At 40.6% G+C, this 14,690-nt stretch overlaps 1 long non-coding RNA gene across 3 annotated transcripts in view; it reads left to right on the top strand.

Annotated features, from left to right (window-relative positions):
- LOC310766460 overlaps positions 1–14,690 on the top strand; it is a 132,800-nt gene that overhangs the window by 116,735 nt on the left and 1,375 nt on the right. The window contains exons 4-5 of one of the 3 annotated variants that reach the window (XR_014550167.1): positions 4,478–4,603; positions 11,562–13,667. This is a non-coding gene — a long non-coding RNA (uncharacterized lncRNA). Of the gene's footprint in view, positions 1–4,477; positions 4,604–11,561; positions 13,668–14,690 lie in introns of those variants that run through there. The other 2 variants (XR_014550165.1, XR_014550166.1) reach the window with 2 other exon arrangements.

Genomic DNA, 14,690 nt, shown 5'->3' with positions numbered 1-14,690 from the left:
CTCTTAAATAAAGCCTTCATTATTAGAAAGCTTTATTAAGATGGATGGCTTTTCTATGCCTGCAGGAATGTTTTTGTTGTTTTATTTGTTTTAGCTGGCCTCTGTTTTAAAGGATTGTTAATATCACAGCTATTGTAAGTTTCTTTTTCTATGTGGGTTTTTTTAATACTGTGTAAGCTGCCTTGAGGCGACCCATAAATAATTCTATAAATAAAAATATAAATACAGAGCCCATACAAATTAAACACACAAAACTAGGCAAAACACACACACAAGTCTAGTATACCTCCTCTAGCAATGATTGTGCCTTCCTAAGAAGGCTTGTCTCATGCTCTGAGAGCCCAGACCCATATCTATATTAGAAATATTAGAACACCAGGCAGCAGCAGCATGGTGGAAAAATAGGCATAGCTGGAGTGAATGGGTTTGGGACATAGGTCACCTTTACTCTAGAAATACAGTTTGAGTAGACTGGATCAGTAGCGGAGGAAAATATGCCTGGTTTGGCTTGAGGGGTCTTCAGCACCATTTCAGCACTGTATTCAGGGCTCGAAGTCTGTATATTAGGGGTGGATCTACACTCATGGTTTATAACGTTAAGGAACAATTTTCAAAATGTAATGGACACATTATGTTTTGCTGGTAATGTTAATAATGTGTTATTAAAATACAGTTGTACCTCGGAAGTCGAACAGAATCTGTTCCGGAAGTCCGTTCGACTTCCAAAACATTCAACTTCCAAAACATGGCTTCTGATTGGCTGCAGGAAGCTCGTACAGCCAACCAGAAACCGCAGAAGTCCTGTCAGACATTTGGCTTCCAAAAGAATGTTTGAAAACCGGAACACTCACGTCCGGTTTTCGATCATTTGGGAACCAAAACGTTCGATTCCCAAGGTGTTCGGGAGCCAAGATACAACTATAATGTGTTATTAAAATGTAACACCAGAGGGCACTGCAGAGCAACCAGGTACCAGGCAGTAAAGGAAACTGATGTTTTGAAGGAACGTTTAAGGTAAGACACATTTTTTTTGGCAGTATTCCTGTGATGTTTTAGAACGGTATAGCTAATATAGTTCTAATAACATTAAAAAGGTCATTGTCGATAAAGCCTAGGTTACCGGCCAGGGGCAGTAATGTAGGGTGTATAGGGTGTGTGGTACATGAAGGGCCTACAGGCTCTAAGTGGTCCCCCAAATACAGAAACCTTAAATTATCATATAAAATAATTTCATTGTATATGGCAGTTGTATGATAAAGTTTGTTTATATTTTTATTCTCTGAAATTAAAAAAACCCCAAACATTCTCTTGCTAAACTTCTATGACATCTGCATAGTTTTAATGCTCTTAAAATATATATCTATAACTATCCCTGTTGCCATAGTAAGTTTCCAAACTTAACATTGATTTGAGACATACTTTAGGTACACAACAGTGCGAGAAGGCTTTCAGGAATAGCTGTGAACATGTTTGGTTGTGAATTTCTTTGAAAAAGTCAAAAGTTGTCAATGTTTAAAAAAATGAAAATTGTAACATTCTGATAGATCTTTAACACGTCAATTAATATTATCTATAAAGATTCATATATGAGCACTTTCTGATGATACATGCTTCATATTTCATTTCATTTCTTCTTCTCATATTTAATGTTTCATCTCCAGTCAGAAGTTATGTAATTGGATACTGGTGTACAATCAAACTAAATTGGGAGAATACCTCTAGGAATGGATGCTATGTGACAATATACTGTTTTTACAGAGGGGGGAGGAACATGGCTGTCCCTAAATCTTGTCTGTCAGGGGTGGACATGAGCAAGAGCTACATTCCTACAAGTGCTCCCAGGCTATAGAAGGCAAAGAGTCACTCACGGAACATCTTCTCACTAAGTTATCTGCCAATTGACTGGTGGTACTACACAAGAATCACTATGGATGGAGGTTGGCTGTCAGTTGACAATGCCAGAAAGCTGTTGCTTCCTGGGGTCTGCCCTGGTTACCACCTCAAGTATGATGATTACCTGGTAGTAAGAAAAGGATCTTTATTCTGGAAACATGATACAGGCTCAGCGCCAAGCATTAAGTTATAACAACTTCAAACTAGGCAACAAAAGGGCTTGATTGGGCAGAATAGAAACAGAGCTTAAAATTCAAGAGTCGAAGGAGTTCAGGACTACACAGGAGCTATGGAGCTATCCCAATAGATTTCAACACCCACCCACAAAGCTTTCAAAGGCAAAGTGTGGCAAAGGTTACTTGTGAAATCCCTGTGCTGTGGTGGGAGCTTGCAGGCACGCGCTGCAGTTGGGAAGGGGAATCTGTCCCCACCTGAGAAGGTGTTGCCTGGTCCAAGGCAACAAGGCTGAGTCCTTTCTTTTCAACTCCTGTTCATCCATCCTGAGAAAACTGGTTGATGTCCTCCTTAGCTCCCAATGAGGCTTTCTGCTTTCCAGGAGGGAAGGGGAGAGCTGGGCTCTGACGACTAGATTTGGGGAATGGTGAGGACTTCTCTCTTCTGTTCCAGTACTTTCTATTTTGAAATTCAAAAGTAAGTTGAGAGCAAGTGCTTCCACCCAGACTGGATAAGAGCAATAATTCCCTGCATTGGACTCTGCCCTCAGTCACTGTCCCACCCATTTCATTATCCATCATTTGGGTCCTTGCCTTCTATTGCCAAACTGTTCGGGGATTTAATGAAGCTGTGGCCTATTTCCATTCCAGTGCTGGGTGTTGTCTCTCTTTATTCTTTTCCAAGCCCATTGCGAGCACCAGCTCTTTTTACAAACCACTGTCAACCGATCCCTAAGTTGAGAGAGAAAGAGAGACGTATATGCCATATCCCAATCTCCACCCTAGAACCACACAATGTAATTGATTTTAGAAAGCAGAAAACCATATTGTAGAGCAACTGAAGATCCAAATAGCAAGAAAGAGTTGTCAGAGGATTCTGTAAAGCTCTTTGCCAAGTGTATCTGGTTGTTGCTTACCTCCCACTCTCTGTATGTTGATTATCTGATCCAAGCATGCTTTAGACTCCTTCATCCCTGGCATCCTTCCAGCACAAGAAACTCCTCCGTTTACAGATAATCTCACATTCCCAGTCTTAATTTTTCTCATGAAACAGTCACAAAAATGCAGATAATCTTAGGTATAATAATAACCGCTCAGAGAAAAACAAATGCATGTAAGGCTACTATTATTAATAAGGGTTTGAAGATATACGTACATGCAGTACCTAGAATACTTTTAATCTAGCATTATTCATACAATTTCTTCTGGAGTAATTGTATCTACTGGTCTTAGATGTCCAATGAAGCCACCAATTTTGCCACACATGACACCAGATGGGCAGAGGCTAACATGGCATTCTACATTAGACAAGTGAGGCAGAGCCACGTGCGTGCTTAGTACCACTGCACCACCTAAACAATATTATACTTCCACTTACAACAGTTTTCTGTCTGGACGACTTACTGATACAAAAAGCTGCTATGAAAACCTGTTAGATATTGGGTTGTATCAAATGAAATTCTACACAGAGTAGACCACTGAAAAGAATCAATGAAAACTAGGCATGCTCTACTCTGTGTAAAACTAACACTGGATACAATCCTATGTGTAATAATTTGTCAGTGGGCCTGCCTCCTCTTCCATCCTTCCCCCAATGTCTGAGGTCAAAAAGGTGTTGTGAAAAATGTTTAGAAATCCCATGGTTAGTACAGTATAGCTACCTGCAGCTTGAAAGGAACACGGTTCGCATGATGGACACAGAGCCAAGTCCTAATAATGGAGCCAAGTGGCACAGCCTTTTCTACCAGCTGCTGGTGGGAAAGGGGTGGTGGGGTCCTTAGCTACCTCTTATATGTCACTAATAGTGTACCTTGGAGTATATAACTGGGCCATGAGTTCATACTGTTAAAGATAATGTTTGGAAAACTATTGTCAAGGGCTGTTATCCCATCTTGTTATTTGTTGCTTATAGGACCAGTGGAATAACAGGACTCACTTCTCACAGACTCACTAATAGCTTGGCTACTGATGGCTGTTTTGAAAATAAGTGTGCTAAGATGTGGGGAGGGGAAAGCAAGAGGAAGAAAGGAGATGCATTTCTGAGACCATACTGCTTTTCTTAAAATGTAATGGAAGGAAGGAGCCCTCATCTTCCTGGATCTGAAGCACTATGGTCCTTAATGAGAAGCATAAATAGAAGCATTTTTGCTAACCACCAAATTAGAAACAAATGTGCAGCCCCGAAGGAGGGTTTTCCTTTGGGGGGGGGTTACCATGTGGTCTGATCTTTATGTACCAATCATTGCCTGCAGCATATAATAAAGTATATTTAACTCTTTAGAAACTTGTATTAATGCCAGAAGGAAATAAAATGCCAGGGCGGCCACTTTCATTGATGACATACATCGCTTTCATGTGCTGCTTTCATGCTAGTCATTCAGAAAGGCTGAGCCTCTCTCTCTCTCTTCCAGTGGTAAATTGTCAAGTGGAACTGGAGTTTATCAACACAAATTATTTGGAGGAAAACAGAGGGCCAGACCTGGGTGGTGAAGTTACTAGCATTATTACAAGCTAAAGGAACGGCAGAGCCTGAGAAGGTGAGGGAGAAAAGACTATAAAACACATATTCGTTAACACACACACAGAGAGACAACATTCAGTAACATTTCCCAGACCTTCAGTTATAGAGAATTGGTTTAACTCACAGGTGGCAAAACTAAAATATATTATTCTGCCCCACTTGATGGAAGATCCAATCTACTGAAACCTGTAGGTCTTTTTATTTCCAAACATAGCAACCCATGCATAAACACACTTTTGTTAAGTATGAGAGATTGTGCTGTTCTATAACTTCTATTTCAGAAAAAAAAATGTGTGAGGGGAGGCAGGATGGGACAAACAGTATTTTTCTTTATTGGGTGGTTAGCAACCATGCCTGGCTTCATTGGGAGCTTTTAAAAATGGCTATTACTTTCAGCGTGTGTGTGATTGAAATTACAGGTTAGGAGTGAAAGGTTCAGCCTCCCTCCCCACTCTGTGCACTGTGGCCCTGATAAAAATTGTCCTCTTAGCTAAAGCATCCAGGCCTGGGAGCTAATGAGGCAGTTAAAGTAGTGTCTGATTTTGCCCTTACTGTGAGCAGTCCACCTGGTTTTTCATGTCTTTCCTGCATTTTCCTTTAAGCAACATTAACTTTTCACGAGTGTCCAGAGCCACAACCTTGCAGATTCCCTCATAGTAGTAGAAGCTGAATGTTGGAAATTTAGGAAGTACTTCTTCACATAGCACATAGTTGACTTATGGAATTGACTTCCACAAGATGTGACGGACAACAACTTTGCTGGCTTTAAAGGGGGTTTAGCAAATTTGTAACAGATATGGCTATCAGTGACTAATAGCCATGATAGATATGTTCTAGTACTTATGCCAGAGGCAGTATGATAAAGCTTACAAGTGGGGCAAGTGATGTTGCCCTCAGGACCTCCTTGAGGGCTTCCCATAGGCATCTCATTGGCCACTGTGAAAGCAGGATGCTGCACTAGATGGGCCTTTGGTCTGATCTAATAGGGTTAATATTTATCAAAATACAGAAATGTATGAAGTGATTATTCTCATATGTGTCTCTGGTGATGAGACAAGACTAGCTGAAATAAATTTAATGAATCTGAAATACCATAATTATGGAAACTATCTCTTCTGGGTAAATGAAGGGAGATAGATCCATACATAATATTAATAAATCCAGCAGCCTCAACTAATCTGACCTATCTAATAGCAACTGACAATGTGATTTTTTAAAAAATGTATGTGATGTTGGTCCAATCTAACAGCCTATTTATCTCCTGTAACTCCAAGGAACATTCCAATTAATAGCTGTTAACACGTTACAGGTTTCTAGTGGATAAAACTCCTTTTAGAGACAGAGGTATCTAGCCAAACAATGTGTGTGGAGGGCAGAGCAATTTTGAACAGAATTAATGGGCTTTGTCCTGTTCTTTTGGCTCAAACAACACGTATTCTTAATGAAAGGAAACAGACACAGTTGTTCTAAGCATTTTCAAAGGAAACTGCAGGAAAGTATAAAGGGTTGCCGTATAAAAGCCGCATGTGTCACGGAGATGCTCTGATATTGTTTTCACTTGCCAGCTGTATGTAAAGTGGGAGATTATGCCCGCGGCCAAGAGGTCTTCCCACATCAGAACAACAACAGCCAAAAAGCCATGGAAATGTTGGCAAAAGCGCTCACTTTACCTCAAAATGCATTTAATTTTTCGTAAACAAGTTCCATGCATAGCCAAAAGCATGCAGACAAGAATATTAAGCTTTATTAAAACATACTTTGTTGAGAGATATAATACGAAGAGTTGTTTTCAGCAAAAACACGACATTCAGTTGCATTGGCTGTTATGTAGGATGCCATGAAACTAACCCAGTTGCTGATTTTCTATTGTTAGTATCTTCTAAGGATGTGGCTGCATCAGCTGTTTGTCCTGGGATATACCAATAATAGCTGGTGCCATGTACAACTTAGTGTGAATGGTCTCCTGCTTCTGAATTTACCTACAGAGTGAGTCAGACTTTCATTAAAGAGGTGTCATCTTTTCCATAACAACTCCAGCAGTTTTCCTCACGATGTTCAGATATTGTGGGGATAATTGTCCCCTATCAGCTTGCTGCTTGAAGGAGCAAGACAGGATGTTCAGGGCCAGATTTAGGAATAGATGAACCATGCAGATGCCTGGGGCACCAAACCCCAAGGGGCACCTGTCATAGACTATCTACTTGACTAACCATTCAACAGCTGATACAAATAGTACAAACAGTACATCTTCACTTGTAAAGCTGGCAACACTGACCTTCATGACCAAATTTGAGTTATTCTTTCTGTTAAGTTGTGGGCAAACATATCAGACGACACAGCGATTCTTCAAACAGCTCTTCTTTATTCTGAGGCCGGAACTGAACTGAGCTGAAGGGCTCAGTCAGCCTGCTTATATAGAGCTCCAGTACCATGTTACTGTAACAATTTTCTAAAACTATCCAATCACTGAACGTCACTTTCGATCCTTCATTTGCATAACTATCTACAGTATCCCCCTGCTGGCCCAGAGTGAGAACTTCAGTACATAACACTTTCATTTTTAATTCATGGGGAAATGTACAACATTAATACCCATTCATCAAACAGATAATCGGATAAGTTCATACAAATAATAATAATTATTTATTATTTATACCCCGCCCATCTGAGGAGTAAAGACCACATGTTTCTAGTGTATGCGCATTGTGTCAAAAGTAAGCACATAATTTTTTCAGTACCTTGTATCTCCCATTGTAAGTCATGGGTCCTTCTTCTTGTCATTGCATAGGGTATAGAACTACAGACTTCTTAATAGTCAAACCAAATGATTACTTTTTCCATAATTCTGTTTTACCCACTAAAGCTTCAATCCTATGAACACTTGAGAGTAAGCACTATTAAGGTAGAGTCTGACCAATGTCTTCCTCACTAAGCATGCATAGGATCAAGCTGTAGGCGTGCTTACTACAATATAACCTGATGGAAGTTAATCACAGTTAATTTCCCTTTAATGTGATTCAGCTATTCTCTTTGTAAAATTTAATTTAAAGGATAGGAAAAAGTGGATTTCAGTTATCATTTGAACACATGTTTACACATATAGTGGAGATTCTAATCCACTTTAATATGTGAGAACAGAAGAAGGACTAGAACTAGTGACTGGAAGTTGTTCCATATTCAATATGCAGAATGCAAAATGGTAATTCTATAAATTATCATCCTTCACTGCTAAGGATGCAAATGCGAGATGACTCACTGTTGTGGGTTTCTTTTTGGCTCCTTATGAAAATGAGGACAGCTGCTAAGAATGATGAGCAACAGTATCTTTCTCATTTTTGTGTGTGGTTTTGCATCTTTTTACAGCTGCTTTTGACATTCCACTTTGATTTGTCACTTCTTGACCACCCTGTCATATTTACAGAAATGTAGCTAAAGGTGAGAAGGGGGCAGATTCCACCCCCCTTCAATATAGGATTAGGGGTGAAACATCGCTAGGAGCTGTCAACAGCAAGGCAAAGCCCAGCATTGCACTGACACCTTCCTTCCTCCCCACCCACACCAGACAACAGGCTCCAGGAGTGTCCTTTCATTTTAAGGCCACAAAATGGCCTAAAACAAATTTAGCCAACATGGTGCCTTTGGTATAATAAGTACTGCTAATATTCTGGAACCTGCTGGCCCCATTGTTGCTGATTTTGGTTTTTGTCTCCAAGGTGGGCCTTGGTTTAGCAACTTTGGTCATGACTGCAGGGTACATCTGGAAGACAATTTTTAGTCCTGGTGTTTTGTCTTTCCTGTGTTGTTTAGTAATAAGTGATATTAAAGGAAGGAGGATCCAACAATAAAATATTTTTTAACATTAGGAGTCAAATAACGAAATGTCAAACGTCTAGGATAGCGGTTCCAAAACTTTCTCCTCAAGGACCACTTCAAAATTGCAGAGGATCTTGGCAGACCACTTAATGTTGTTGTTTTTTTCTGTTGTAGCAACTGCAGCCTACTGTGCTAGATGCTGTATTTTGTATTTTAATTGCTTCTTTTATTTCTTATATTGTATGTTATTGTATTGCAATTTGAATTCTTTAAAATTTTCAGTTTGAATTCAGTAAAATTCGGGCGAGCATTTCAGGTTGCCAGATAGAACACTCTTCTTCTCCTCTCTCCATGTGCTGTTCGGAGAGTTCTCACAACACACACACACACCCCGCCAAGCCAAAAGGAGGAGGGGCATACAGAGGGAGGAGAGGAGGAAAGCTCCATTGCACAAGCAGAAGTCCATGTGCAAGGATTATTCTGACAGGACTCGTTAGGTGAATCTCACCATATGCCTTCAGAAGAGGTGGAGTAAATTTAAAAGTTCCTTTCGACATGTGTCAATAGACATAAAAATGACTTCCCCACTTCCTTTATAGCCACACCTACAATGGAGGATTGACTTCTGAGTAACTGCAGCTAATCACACCCTACCACTAGATGTAAAATAGACCCAGCCAGGTGTACACTCTGTAGCTATATTGGTCCTTCCTCAGGTTTAGTGAATTAAGATCACACAAGTGGGAACTTTGGTATAAGAGTGCATGGCATGAAAAAGTGGCCAGGGCTAAAATATATACAGTCATACCTTGGGTTGAGAATGTGATCTGTGCGGGAGGCACGTTTGCAACCCGCAGCGTTCGCAGCCTGAAGCACTGCATCTGTGCACGTGTGTGATGCGATTTGGCGCTTCTGCGCATGCTCGTGATATCATTTTGTGTTTTTGTGCATGCGCGAGCGCCGAAACCCAGAAGTAACCTGTTCCAGTACTTCTGGATTTGGCGCGGTCCACAACCTGAAAACGCGCAACCCACAGTGTTCATAACTCGAGGTACGACTGTATGCTCAAGTGCTCCTTAAGTTGAGCAAGTTGATTGCAATCACTCAAACATTCTTCTAGACTTCATGCTTCAGTTACAGTCCTCTCCATTGATAGTGTCCCTATTGGCATCTGGCAATAAGACAAGTGTGGAATGACCTGTTTTGAGGCCTTGGGCAAAATACCAAAGGCTTCTTGACCTCAAGGTCAAGTCAGGCCTACAGGTTGAAAGTCTTCAGGGAAGGTATGTCAGTAAGGTTTTCTGCCAAGAGCGACACAGAAATTTATGATAAACAACTGAATAAAAAAGAATGTCATATTCTATCAACAGCTCATTGAATTAAGCAGTAGCCAAACTAGGAGGCACCATTCATTCTGTACAACAATAGCAGAATCCAGTAGTATTTTACTGGGGCATCACATGCCTTCAAGATTTAGCTTTTCTAAACTGCTCAGATTAATTAGTTTGCATAGACTATTCCAAGGTCGGTTAAAGATGAAATATAGGCAGGATTAACTACTTTGCACTCACTTCAGAGACATTATTTATAGCATGCAATTTTATCCTTTTCCTCCCAGGCACATGTCAGAGAAAAACACATCTTGTCATGCTTTGGCATTATCTCTCATTTTCCATTACAGTAACCAGGTGGAGATGCTTTTTATTCTGTGCCAGCAACATTGCATATCCAGAACAATTTTTCTTCCCCCCACCCAAACTTTTTAAAATGATTTCTCTGCTCAAAGGCATTTTTCTTGTAGCAATATAGTTCTCTAACATATGCTGCCCTTCTATTGAATATTCTACTCATCTGTGCTTGACAATGAAATGCAATGTGTTGTAGAAAAACTTGTTTTCCAAGTCTTGCCAGCAAAGGCAACTCAGCAGAGTGACAGCAGTTATTCAGTCATAGATTCCTCATTTATGCACTGGTCTATTTATTCATCTACTTGAGAAGCTGTTAGCCCACTTTTCTTCATAAAGACTGAAAAGTGGCTTCCAATAAAAAGTACCATATTTTTCTGTGTATAAGATTAGGTCCCCCCCCTAAAAATAATATCAAAAATTAGGGGGTGTCTTATGCATGGATACATCTCCCCCATTTTTTAAAATCTGCCCCCCCCAAATAGGAGGCGTCTTATAGACGGAAAAATACGGTAAGAATGGGGTCTTCAAGTGTTCCATGTGGATTCTTGGAAAAACCTTGAGAAAATCAATCCCACAAGAATTTGAATTATCAAGTTTACCTGTGTCAGAAATAGGCCGTAACAGTTTGTAGTACTTTGTTTGAACCAGGACCAAGGAAAGGTCAGATTATAAGGATGACATCAATAAAGCGTCATGGTTTTTTGCCCTAGAAAAAGTGCAGTGTACAAAGCTTCAGAAGCTTAGTAATTGTTAGCAAAAAAGTCATTCTGAAATTCCCTGAAAATATCCATTCCTATTTATCTGAAGATTTATAATTTGCCTTTTGTTTCAAATGAGTTCTCAGGCATCCCTCAAAAGACAAAGAATAACATTGCAATGAAAGGAAGAAAAGACAACCTTTATTAAATCAAAGTACCCAAACATAATAGGTACCTTAGAGTAAAGATAGAGATTTTAGGCAGATTTAGGATAGGGGTGTGTCCAATAGTGTTGTTTGTCTGGTGGTAAGGCTTCTGTCAACAGAACATGATGGTAAACAATTTTTGGCAATTAATTCTCCCTGCTGCAGCCCCTGTACCACCCTAAATCTGCTCTGGGTGGGTGGGTGGGTGAGGAAATAGCTGAAAATGACTTTCTTCCCCATTTTGTTAATGGAAGCTACACCATCAGCTGAGCAACACTTGTTGATACAACCAGTATGATTTAAGTGCAGAATTAACTGCTGAGATCTCAGGTATTTATTTATTTACTTACTTACTTACTTACATTGGTGTGTGGCATTTTCTGGATTGCATGGACCATATTTTATTGTCAAATTGCAATATTTTATTGTCCAGTTGCAGTCCCCAAACTGCAAGGAAATATGCCTGTACAACCACAATGTATTATGTAGGATTTTGCCATCTGTGTGAATTTTTTTATATATCGGGAAGAAGGGAGTCAGCTAATACATTGCTATTTGCCTCATTACAGCTAAAGAGCGAGAGGATTTGGCTGCCAATTCCTGTGATTACTGGATTTTTGAAGAATGAAGACTGCTACGCTCTGGTTCATGACAGGTAAGCTCTGATTTATGATACGTTCACAGGTATACACCAAATATAAAAGAGCAAAGTAGAAGAAAACATTAATCATTGCAGCAAATTAGGTTCTAGCAGTGCCTGCCAAGTTCTGATCCATTCAGCTGACATGCTGCAAAAGGTTGAGTGTCAAAACACTCTCTATGTTGTTAAAATGGATTAACTTTGGGCAGCTGTATTGTCATCAGTTGTACACTTCTTTTAATTAGCAGATCTACAGCAGTGTTGAAATGATGTGCCCATTTTCTCTTCACTGTTGCCAGACACTTTTGAGCTGAAAGCAATGCCAGCTTTCTGCATGCGCCTGGCCTACAGCACAAAGTTTGGGGTCTCCCAAGCTTTTCTGTTTCCTTCCTTCCTTCCTTTCACAAAACTGTTTCTAGTCCTCATTTGAGTGGATAAATGGGTGTTTGTCAATGTATCCTTGGAGATTTATGTCATGGTTCCAAACACTGGTGCCTATGTACCAGACTGCAGAATCATACATGGGTCTGCCTCACATTACAGTAACCCTCTGAAGAAGGTTGAGAAATATTAAGTTCCCCATTGACAATCTCAGCGCTACATCACAAGCTGTACTGATAAATTAGTGAGTCTATCACAAGTACAGCCACAGCCTTTAACAGTTTGTTCCAGCTTGTGCTCCTCACAAGAATAATATCCAGAAATAAATCATTTGAAGGGGCATATCATCTGAACTAGTTATTTCGGCCAGCCTTTCCCAGAACTGCAGCCATTTCAAAAGCATACTGCTGTGCAAATGGCTACTTAGAGCTAAACTAGATCTGATATTAAATGCATCCTTGCGTTTAACCTACTGTTTGTTTTAAAAATATTATTTATTAAATTTATTAGTTGCTTTATCTTGTCCAAGGCAACCCAGAGTGTCTTACAAACCAAGCAACCAACCAACCAACCAAGATCCACACAGATACATTAAAACCAAGTGAGGGAAAATGCACTGAATGCAGCCCATCCACTTCTAAATGCCACAGATAGTTAAAGGCCAAAGGCCTGGTTGTAGAGGAAAGTTTCTGCCTGGCACCTCGATATATAATAATGGTGCCAAGTGAGCCTCCCCTGGGGAGAGTGTTCCACAAACAGGGAGCCACTGCAGAAAAGCCCATTCTCATGTTGCCACCCTCTGGACCTCATGTGGAGAAGGCACACGAAGATGGGCCTCAGGTGATGGTTGCATGGTCTGGGGTTGGTTCATGTGGGGAGAAGGCAATTCTTGAGGTACTGCGATCCTGAGCCATTTAAGGCTTTATAGGTCAAAACCAGCACTTTGAATTGGGCTCAAAAACTAATTGGCAGCCAGTGCAGTCAGCCAGGATTGGTGTTATATGCTCAAATCTTCTTGTCCCAGTGAACAACCCGGCTACTGAATTATGCACCAACTGAAGTTTCCGAACCTTCTTCAGTGGCAGCTCCATGTATAACACATTGCAGTAATCTAATATTTAAATTATATTAACTAGGTGGGGGTTGCCAGCAGGGGATTTCCTCCCAAGGCAAATACCAGCATCATTGGAGGGATTTTTGGCAGGACTGCAGCAGGGAAGAAATTATTACATTCCCTCTCCCTACACACCTGCTCCTATTTGCATTAAAAAAACAAAACAAAATCCTAGGCATTAAATACAAAGATGTATTTTATTTCACATCTACTTTGGCTCTTACTTCTGGTGTTTCCTGTGGTGCTTTCTTCACACAGTTGTAGGTTCACATGTGCCTAAGACAATCATGTGGAGGGAAAGAGGCAATAGAATTGACCAAATGAAGGAGATCTTATACATTTGAGACACATACACAGCACTGTTGGTAGGCAAGGCAATTTAAGGATACAAAAGCAGGATTTTAAGCATACCTTCTAATCCTTAGTAGTCCTGCCCAACAGCTTTGTTTGAGCTCATCTAGCTTGAAGCCCTAGGGACGCGGGTGGCACTGTGGTTTAACCACAAAGCCTAGGACTTGCTGATCAGAAGGTCGGCGGTTCGAATCCCTGTGACAGGGTGAGCTCCCGTTGCTCAGTCCCTGCTCTTGCCCACCTAGCAGTTCGAAAGCACGTCAAAGTGCAAGTAGATAAATAGGTACCGCTTCGTCGGGAAGGTAAACGGCGTTTCCGTGCGCTGCTCTGGTTTGCCAGAAGCAGCTTAGTCATGCTGGCCACATGACCCGGAAGCTGTACGCTGGCTCCCTCAACCAATAAAGCGAGATGAGCGCCGCAACCCAGAGTCGGCCCCGACTGGACCTAATGGTCAGGGGTCCCTTTACCCTTTACCTTTAGCTTGAAGCCCTGAGAAGCAGACAGTGCCAACCAAATTGTACAGCATAGCTGTTGGGCAGGACTTCTGCGGATCAGAGGGTATGTTTGAAATCCTGCATCCATATCCTAGATGCTTTGTCTACCAATTGTACCCTCTCCCTGTGGTTTATTCCTCCTTCCAGTCCTTGACAGTCCTTGACATACCATTCAGAATTCTGCAGACCAAATACCACATTCAGAATAACCTGTGCAAATTGATTAAGCAGATGCCCTCTGATATCTTGTTATAATGCAGTCTACACGCATGATTTGAGGTACATTAGTCTGGGAAGCTAAAAAGAAAAAGCTTAGCATGCACCATTCCTAAAGATCTTTAAATTATTGTAATCCAATATCTGTCCCTCTTTCTCTTTTCTACCACTATCACTGTGGAAATTAGAAAAGAATCCAGATCACAGTATTTATGATTAAAGAACTGCAGCCTTGTTATTATCTTTCTATGCATTTACATGTGACATGTGTTTTTTAACAAGGCAAATGGTTATAAATTAATCATAACCCTCCAGACAAGCATCATTTGTAAGATGGCATAACACATTAATTTCTCTTGCTCTTTTGCTGCATCTTGCAGCTTTGACCTGAATGAGAACTTCTTTATCTCCTTCCAGCAGCATTCTGATGCCTTCTTCTCAGTTCATGAAGTTGTAGGGAGGAGATGCAGAAAGAGCTTGAGTGGAGTAATTGACTGCAGTT

The sequence above is a fragment of the Podarcis filfolensis genome, assembly GCF_964270895.1.
Source record: "Podarcis filfolensis genome assembly, chromosome: 7".
Taxonomy (NCBI): Eukaryota; Metazoa; Chordata; class Lepidosauria; order Squamata; family Lacertidae; genus Podarcis; species Podarcis filfolensis.
Note: the sequence above shows the minus strand (reverse complement) of the source record. Positions and strands in the feature narration are given on the sequence as shown.